Source organism: Elephantulus edwardii, unplaced genomic scaffold (assembly GCF_000299155.1).
Source record: "Elephantulus edwardii isolate Elephantulus edwardi_28Jun2011 unplaced genomic scaffold, EleEdw1.0 scaffold00446, whole genome shotgun sequence".
Classification (NCBI taxonomy): Eukaryota; Metazoa; Chordata; class Mammalia; order Macroscelidea; family Macroscelididae; genus Elephantulus; species Elephantulus edwardii.
The window spans coordinates 504,936-513,920 of record NW_006400196.1 but is presented as its reverse complement, the minus strand read 5'-3'; the positions used below and the strand labels follow the sequence as shown (position 1 = coordinate 513,920).

Here is an 8,985-nt window from a genome sequence, read left to right as displayed (position 1 = left end):
ATTTCAGAGTCTTGCAAAAGACCATCGCATGAAACTCATGCAGCAGCAGCAGGAAGTGAGTGGACTTTCTAAACAGCTGGAGCATGTCATGCATTTCTCCAAGTGGGCTGTCTCCAGCGGAAGCAGCACTGCATTGCTTTACAGCAAGCGCCTGATTACATACCGGTTACGGCACCTCCTTCGAGCCAGGTGTGATGTGTCCCCAGCCACCAACAACACCATCCAATTTCACTGTGATCCTAGCTTCTGGGCTCAAAATATTATCAATTTAGGTTCTTTAGTAATCGAGGATAAGGAGAGCCAGCCACAAATCCCTAAGCAGAATCCTGTGGTGGAGCCGAATCCACAGCCACCAGGTGGCTTATCTTCAAACCAGTTATCCAAGTTCCCAACACAGATCAGCGCTTTCTTGGCGCAGCAAGCCATAAAACAGTGGCAGGTCAGCAGTGGGCAGGCCGCCCCATCAACAGCCAGCAGCACGTCCTCCACCCCCTCCAGCCCCACCATCACCAGTGCAGCGGCCTACGATGGAAAAGCTTTCGGCTCCCCAGTGATTGACCTAAGCTCCCCAGTGGGAGCAACTTACAATCTTTCTTCCCTCCCAGATATTGATTGTTCAAGTACTATTATGCTGGACAACCTTGTGCGGAAAGATACCAATGTCGACCACGGGCAGCCAAGACCACCCTCCAACAGGACCGTGCAGTCACCCAACTCCTCAGTGCCATCCCCTGGCCTGGCAGGACCTGTCACTATGACTGGCGTCCACTCCCCAATACGCTCACCTAGTGCCTCCAGCGTTGGGAGCCGAGGAAGCTCTGGCTCTTCTAGCAAACCCACAGGAGCGGATTCGACACACAAATTCCCAGTAGTAATGTTGGAACCAATCCGAATAAAACAAGAGAACAGTGGACCACCTGAGAACTATGATTTCCCTGTGGTTATAGTGAAGCAAGAATCAGATGAAGACTCCAGGCCTCAAAATACCAATTATCCCCGAAGCATCCTCACCTCCCTTCTACTGAGCAGCAGCCAAGGGTCTGCTTCAGAAGAGGCCACACCCAGATCTGACGCTCCGGACAGCACAGGGGACCAACCTGGGCTCCACCAGGAAGATTCCAGTGGGAAGTCCAAGTGGCTAGACGCTGGCCAGAAGTCTCCTCTCCACGCCGGAGACACAAGGAAAGAGGACGACCCCAACGAGGACTGGTGTGCAGTGTGTCAGAACGAAGGCGAGCTCCTGTGCTGTGAGAAGTGTCCCAAGGTGTTCCACCTTTCTTGCCACGTGCCCACTCTGGCCAATTTCCCCAGTGGAGAGTGGATTTGCACTTTCTGCCGAGACTTATCTAAACCAGAAGTTGAATACGATTGTGATTCTCCCAGTCACAACCCAGAGAAGAGGAAAAGTGACAGCTTCGGGAAGCTGACACCAACAGACAAGCGGAAGTGTGAACGGCTACTTTTATTTCTTTACTGCCATGAAATGAGCCTGGCTTTTCAAGACCCAGTTCCTCTCACTGTGCCTGATTATTACAAAATAATCAGAAATCCAATGGACTTGTCAACCATCAAGAAAAGACTGCAAGAAGATTATTCCATGTATACAAAACCTGAAGATTTTGTAGCTGACTTTAGATTGATCTTCCAAAACTGTGCTGAGTTCAATGAGCCTGATTCAGAAGTAGCCAATGCTGGTATAAAACTTGAAACCTATTTTGAAGAACTTCTAAAGAACCTTTATCCAGAGAAAAGATTTCCCAAGGTTGAATTCAGGAACGACCTGGAAGACAGCAAGTTCAGTGATGACTCGGATGATGACTTTGTGCAGCCTCGTAAGAAGCGCCTCAAAAGCATCGAGTAGAGCAGCTGCTTCAGTCAGCAGCCTCAGAGGCACACGCTGCCTGCCAGGTCGTTTGAAGTTCAGGAAGCGTTTTATCAGTGCTTACATTACAAGGAAGAGTTGTGACCATGCTGATCTTTCCTAGATTTTTATTTCCTTAACAAACCATTTCTCTTAGCCTCTTATGAAGGAAAAGAGAGAGGGAAGAATCAACAGTGAAATAAAAAGACATTCTTAAAAAAAAAAACACAAAACAAAACTGGTCAGAGTGACTAGTCTGCCCATGCCCAGGAAGGACACAAAAAGGACAATGAAATCCTTTCTTGGAGGGCTTCCTTCAAGTATCCTCAGTTAGGAGACAATTGCTGACAGCTAAATCTAAGAGAAAGGATAGCAAAGGACTGGGTAAGGATAAAATGAACAGAAACACACACCTCCATGAAACTGGCCCACCAGGGATCGGGGCCCCCCAAAAAAGAAAAAAAGTAAGGATCAAGCCCACCAACAAGGACAACCACCACAGAGAAGACAAGGTCTATTTTCCTGCTGTTCATGAACAGATGGCCTAGTGAACCTCCAAAAGAGAAGGTAAGTAGAGCAGGGGGATACCTGGGCACAGTACTTGCCTCAAGGTGAACAGGCCTATAACACCTTGAGCTGGGGTAGAAAGGCCCCAAAGGGCTTCAACAAAGTCATTTCAAGTGAGGCACAGAGGACAGAGCATTTCAGGGGTGGGTATTTGCGTGTAATATAAAGAGCAGCCCCCTGATGCAAAAGTTATACCCATAGAATCCACATGGATTGTCATCCCATATGTCAACCCCTGATTCATGGACACAGGCAGATGCTGCCTAGCTGGCCTTGCTGAGGAACTCTCTCAGCAAAGCTCCAACCACATGCACTGTCAGCACACAGTCTAGTAAGCTGCAGCCCATAAGGCCCCTGAGACTGATCCAAAGGTCCACCCTACAGCGGACCACTCTTGACACCACCAGAGCAGGTGTGAACGACAATCATCTCTGGGCACAGGTGAAAATTTAGAGGTGCAGTAACACAAGAAATTAATGACCAGGACAGAGAACCCAATTTATAGAGAGTCTAATCCACAAAGAATAAGGATTAGTAAGTAAAGATTCAGTGCCTAACAGGTATATTGTATACATAAGCAGCAACTATAAGGTCCCTACAACCAAGGAAACCAGGGAAGGGCAAAAATGTAAAAGCTCCTTCTTCGGTACACCTATTTTCACAGTACTCTCACTGCAGACTTCACAATACATCAGACTAGAGGGCCCACATATTCCATCAGGCAAGGCTCAGCAAGTGCTTCATTTGTCCAGCATTAGATGAGGATCATGTCCCTCTCAACCAAGATACACAACAGAGATAGATATACCATAGGCATTGAACTCACATGAAAGGAGATTTTTTTTAAATTTTATTAATATTAATGAATAGTTATAGAGATTTTGGATTTTCATTTAATGAAAGGAGATTTTATAAAATCTACATCAGCTAGAAGGTGAGTGAGTGGATGCAGGTGGGAGGTGCCCCTGCATTTGAAGGTGCCTACCACTACCTAAGTGACGACCATCCACTCTGTCCTCCCCACACAGGATTTACACCTTACTATCACCTCGTGGCAGACAGAACCTGGCTTCTGTCCCCGGGGCCAGTGCTAGCATAATCTGCCAAAGTTCTGAGACTTCTTCCCTTCCCCTCTGTAACTCACATGCTTCTTCAATGTGTATTTTTTTGTTTTGTTTTTATGACCTGGAGAGAGGATGAAAGACACACAAGTATTGAGAACTCCCCTTCATAGGATTGCTATGAGTTGCCTGTGACTCGATGGCACTTAACAACAATAGCATCAACATAGAGAGAGATCAGTTGGCCCAGTGGACAGAAAGCAATGCTACCAAGCCAAAGGTGGGTGACTTGTAATGAGCAGCCCTCGGGGGGCCTGACTTTCATTGTTTTTGTTCAAACATTCCTCTAGATCATATAGCTCTGGTGTGTGCCCTTGCCCTACAGCAGTAACCTGAGCTTGCTCTGAGGCTGAACACTGCGACAGGGATGTGTCAAAAGCGTTCATGGTTGGTTAACCAATGCGGACAGTGTGGCGTGGAGCTCTCCTACTGAAACAAGCTTAGAGGCAGTAGTGGCACCTACTTCCGTAAAAGCTTGCCTCTGGAAACCCTATGAAACTGGAGAGAGGATCAAACACACACAGCGTTGAGGACTCCCCTTCACAGGGTCGCTAGGAGTCGCCTGTTGACTCGACGGCACTTAACAACAACAACATAAATTTTTTGGGTTTTAGAGAAATTTAAACTCCCAGTTGTTTATTTTCACAAAAGAAAATAAAATTGCAGTTACAAGACGCTTAAAAAAAAATCTACAACATCATCACAATGTCCCAGAAAGTGCAGATAACCTCAAATCCCATAAAAGCCTAAAACAAGATGTCACCAAATAAAAGTGATTAAAACTGAGTCATAAGTGAACATAATACTTCTATTGTCAGAGTATTTTCTAATTTCAGTGCAAGACTATTCTAAAATTTAGTTATTTGTCAGAATTTAATACATATAAGAGAGGGTATTCATTAAAAATGAGTTGGTAATTGAAGCAGTGCTGCTAACATCCAATCCTTATCATCCAATTTTCATCCTGTTTCTATCTCCTCAATTATTTTGAAATGTGATCAAGGGAGTCTTAGTTGCTTATTTGTGTGCTGTGTGGCACTGGGGTAGACATTTCTGAAAAAATGTTTACTTCACCCCATCTTGGCTTTTGTGTTTGAATTATTTTTAATGTTTTACTGTAAATATTTTGTAAGGAAATGAATCACAATGTCATTTCCTGCTACAAGCATGATTATGGGAAGAAAATGTAATGTACAAATTATTTCCTACTGGCCTTAAAAACAAACAGACAAAAAAAAACGCACCATAAAACAAGAGTCAAGGCATCTCCCAGAGAAGGAAAAGCTAACAGAATGTTCTGAGTGAGCATTCAGAAGAACGATAACCAACTGTTTTCACAGGATGGAAGAAAAAGATAAAGAAATGAAAGAATTTCCAAGGAATACGCTAGAATTTAAAAAAATACAAAATATAAAACTGATGGAATATTAAAAACAAAAGAAAATAAAACTGCACTTCGGAAAAATTAAGACCAATATTCAGAAACTACCTACATGTCAGAAGGAAAAAAGAGTCTTATTTGTTGTTATGGGCCATTAAGTAGTCTGCGACTCACAGCGATCATATTTCATATACAGGTATAAGAGCTCTGAACCCTGCTCTATCCTGAGCCAACCTTACTGTCTCTGACACATCTATCCCATTACCACAGTCATTGAGGCAATTAATCTCATTGAGGATCTTCCTCTCTTTTGTTATTTCTCTACCCTCCCAAGCATGATGTCCCTCTCAAAAGACTGGTTCCTCCTTGCAACATGACCAAAGTATTTCAGATGGAGCTTCACAATCCTTGAGACAAAACAGAACACTATTTAAAAAACAAAACAAAACACAAAACAGAACATTTTTTTTTAAATTTTATTATAAGTTTTGTGTGTGTGTGTACCATCAAATAAGATCTGAGTGGTACAGAAGGAGATTGCCCCTCCTTTTCCAGGACAGCATCTGGTGGATTCGAACCACGTACCTCTGGGATTGCAGAGTAGCTTCTTGCCACTAGGCCACTAGAGCTCCCAAAACAGAACACTTTTTAAATGGCACACAGACTAAGCAAAACAGAAGATAAACCAATCCACATTAACTGCTGGAGGACAAAGCAGAAACTAGAAGGAAGGAAAATGAACAAAGCACAAGAACTATATGGGATTCCATACTTATAATGGGATTTCCAAAACAGGAAAAGGCAAAAACATGTACCAAAAAAAAATAATTCTGGAAGAAACTTCCTATGTATCACGAAAAAGGAATATACATACAAGAAACTGAGTGAACCCCAAGATAGACCTCAAAAGAAAAATACCAAACTTATCATAGATAAATTCTCCAAAATCTAAAACAGTAAGAGAATCGTGATTTGTGAAGGAAAACAAAGAGTTCCTATAAGGGAGAGACAATAAAATTAATCCAGGATTTCTCAGCAGAAACCACAAGAGCAAAAAGACAATGGAATGGCATATATAAAACTCTGAAGAAAAAAACTTCCAACTGAGAATCTTGTACCTAGAAAAACTGTCCATCTAGTATACAAGAGAAAATAGGACATTCTCAAAAATGCAGAAACTAAGGCAATTCGTACAAACAAGATCAACTTTACAAGAAGAATTAAAGGAAGTCCTTACACAGAGATAACACAGAAACATGGATGGACTAAAGGAATCCATAACAACACAAAAAATGACCTAACAAAATGACAGCAATAAAACCTTGCCTTCTTGGCTGCATAGTGGAGTGGACTTGTAGGGAGGGATTGTGTAACAATGAAAGAATTTCTCATTTACTTTTTAAAGAGAAGAGCAAACTGGTGGGGAGGGGTGGGCAGGGAGACAAGTGCAACAATGAATGAATGGAAATCCAAAGTCTCTGTAAACTTTCATTAAAATTAATAATAATAATAATAATAACAACTAAAATCTTGTCTTCTGATAATCACACTGAATGTGAATGGCTAAATATATGACTGGATGGAAAAATGAAACAAGACCACTGATATACTATCTATAAGAGACACAACCAAGAAGTGAGGCTAAAGAGAGACTAAAATTCAAAAGGTAAAAAAATATGTCAAGAAAATGGCAACTAGAAGAAAGAAGAAAGAGCAATGTTAATCTCTGATAGATCACACTTTAGGATAAAAACCAGCCTAAAAGAAAATGAAGGATACTGTACAAAATTCAAAAGGTCAAAAGATGAGAAGACATAACCTCACAGACACACAAAGGACTCTGTAGCCAACAAAAGCTCAATTTTTATTCTCCTCTGGTACACACGGAACATTCTCCAGATTAGACCATATGCTAGTTCCCAAATCTAGACTTGAAATTTTACAGAGCATCTTCTCAGAACACAATGCTGTAAAATTAGACACAACAAGGGGATAAGAAAGGGAAAAATCCCATACACTTGGAAGCTAAATAACACAATACATGATCATTACTGGGTGATAGAAGGGGGAAAAAAAGAAATTAGTTTCTTGAAACAAATAAACATACAAAATGTCTGGTATACAGCAAAGGCAGTACTCATAGGTCAGTTCATAGCAATAAGCAAATAAGTCAAGAAGAATGAAAAATAACTATTTAACATCTCCAACAAATAGAGAACAAACAGAAAGCACACTCAGAAACCTGTATTATAAATGAGGGCAGAAAGAAATGGAATAAAAACACAAAAAAAAATGATAAAGGAGACCAAGAGTTGGTTCCTCAAAAAAGTCAATAAAATAGAAAACCACTGGCAAATGTAACAAAGAAAAAAGCACAAAGTATTCAAATTACAAATAAAACATACACCATCAAAGTTGAAAGAAGCAAAATAAAATGCATAATTATGGAATATTGTGAAAAGCTACACTCCTACAAATCTGGGGGGGAAAACCACAAGACGCCGAAACAGAAAAAAAGAGATCAATTCTTAGAAACTCACATCCTACCCAAATTGACATAGACTGAAGTAGAACACTTGAACAGACTAAACACAAACAAATGGAAAAAAATTAATTACTGGTGAATTAATACAAATATCCAGCGAAAATCTATCACCAATATTATGTAAATTATTTGAGAGTACAGAAAGGGGAGAGGGAGAATACTCCCAGATTCATTCTATAAATCAACAATTAGCCTTATAACAATGTCAGGTAAAGGCATCAACAACATAGAAAACTATAGCCCTCATGAACAGAAATAAAAAAAATCTTAACAAAATCCTAGCCAATAGAATCCAATGGCATAGAAAAAGACATCAGGATCAAGGGGGATTTTAATAGGTATACAAGTTTCTAAATAAGAAAACCAATCAATCATATCAATAAAACAAATGGCAAGAACCAGATTTGATGAAAAAAAGGCTTTTGATAACAAGCCAACATTCTTATCTGATTGTTTGTTGTTGTTGTTGTTGTTGTTGTTATGTGCAGTTGAGTCGTTTGCGACTCATAGCGACCTTATGTACAACAGCCCGAAACCCTGCTCTATCCTGTGCCAACCGCATTGCCTGACACACCCATCCCGAATACCCCAGTCACTAAATAAATGCACCTCATAGAGGGTCTTCCCCTCCTGCGCTGTCCCTCTGCTCTACCCAGCATGATGTCCCTCTCCAAAGACCTGTCTCTCCTTGCAACATGTCTAAAGTATGTCAGACAAAGCTCCAGAATCGTTGCCCCCAAGGAGTAGCCTGGTTTAACCCTCTCTAGTATGAATCTGTTTGCTTTATGGCAGTCCATGGTACATTCAATACTCTTCTCCAGCACCACAGCTGAAAGGAATTAACTCTCCTTCTGTCCTCCCTAGTCATGGTCCAGCTCTCTGATGCATAACAAGTGATTGCAAAGACCATGGGCTGTATCAGGGGCAGCTTCGTCTCCAAAGAGACACCGTTGCTCTTGAGTACTTTAGAGAGGTGGTCCCTAACAACAGACATTCCCATCACAATACGTTTTTTTGTTTTTTAATTTTTTTTATTTTGTGTGCGTGTGCCGTCAAATCAGATCTCACAGGTACAGGAGGAGATTGCCCCTCCTTCTCCGGCAGAGCATCTGGTGGATTCGAACAGTGTACCTCTGGGATTGCAGTGCAGCCTCTTGCCACTAGGCCAACAGAGCTCCCCTTGCAATACGTTTTTTGATTTCCTGACTGCTGGTGCCAACAATGTTGGCTGTGGAGCCGAGCAAACGGAAGTTGTGGACAATCTCAATCTCTTCGCCGTCCATCCTGATGCTACCAATTGGTCCAGCGGTGAGAATCTTTGTCTTCTTGACATTGAGTCTCAGTCCATACTGAAGGCTGCAGTCCTTGACCCTCTGCAGTAAGTGCATAAGGTCCTCCTCAGTTTCAGCGAGCAAGGTTGTGTCATCTGCATAACGCAGATTGTTGATACATCTTCCACCAATCCTAATGCCACGCGTCTCCTCATAGAGCCCAGCCTCTCAGATAACCT

General features: G+C 41.7%; 1 protein-coding gene and 1 pseudogene across 1 annotated transcript in view; one reads left to right on the top strand and one right to left on the bottom strand.

Moving 5' to 3' along the window:
* Positions 1-1,861, top strand: part of LOC102874183 — a 3,489-nt pseudogene extending 1,628 nt beyond the window's left edge.
* CEP192 (centrosomal protein 192kDa) overlaps positions 1-8,985 on the bottom strand; it is a 250,033-nt gene that overhangs the window by 83,572 nt on the left and 157,476 nt on the right. The gene's annotated exons all lie outside the window — the stretch shown is intronic.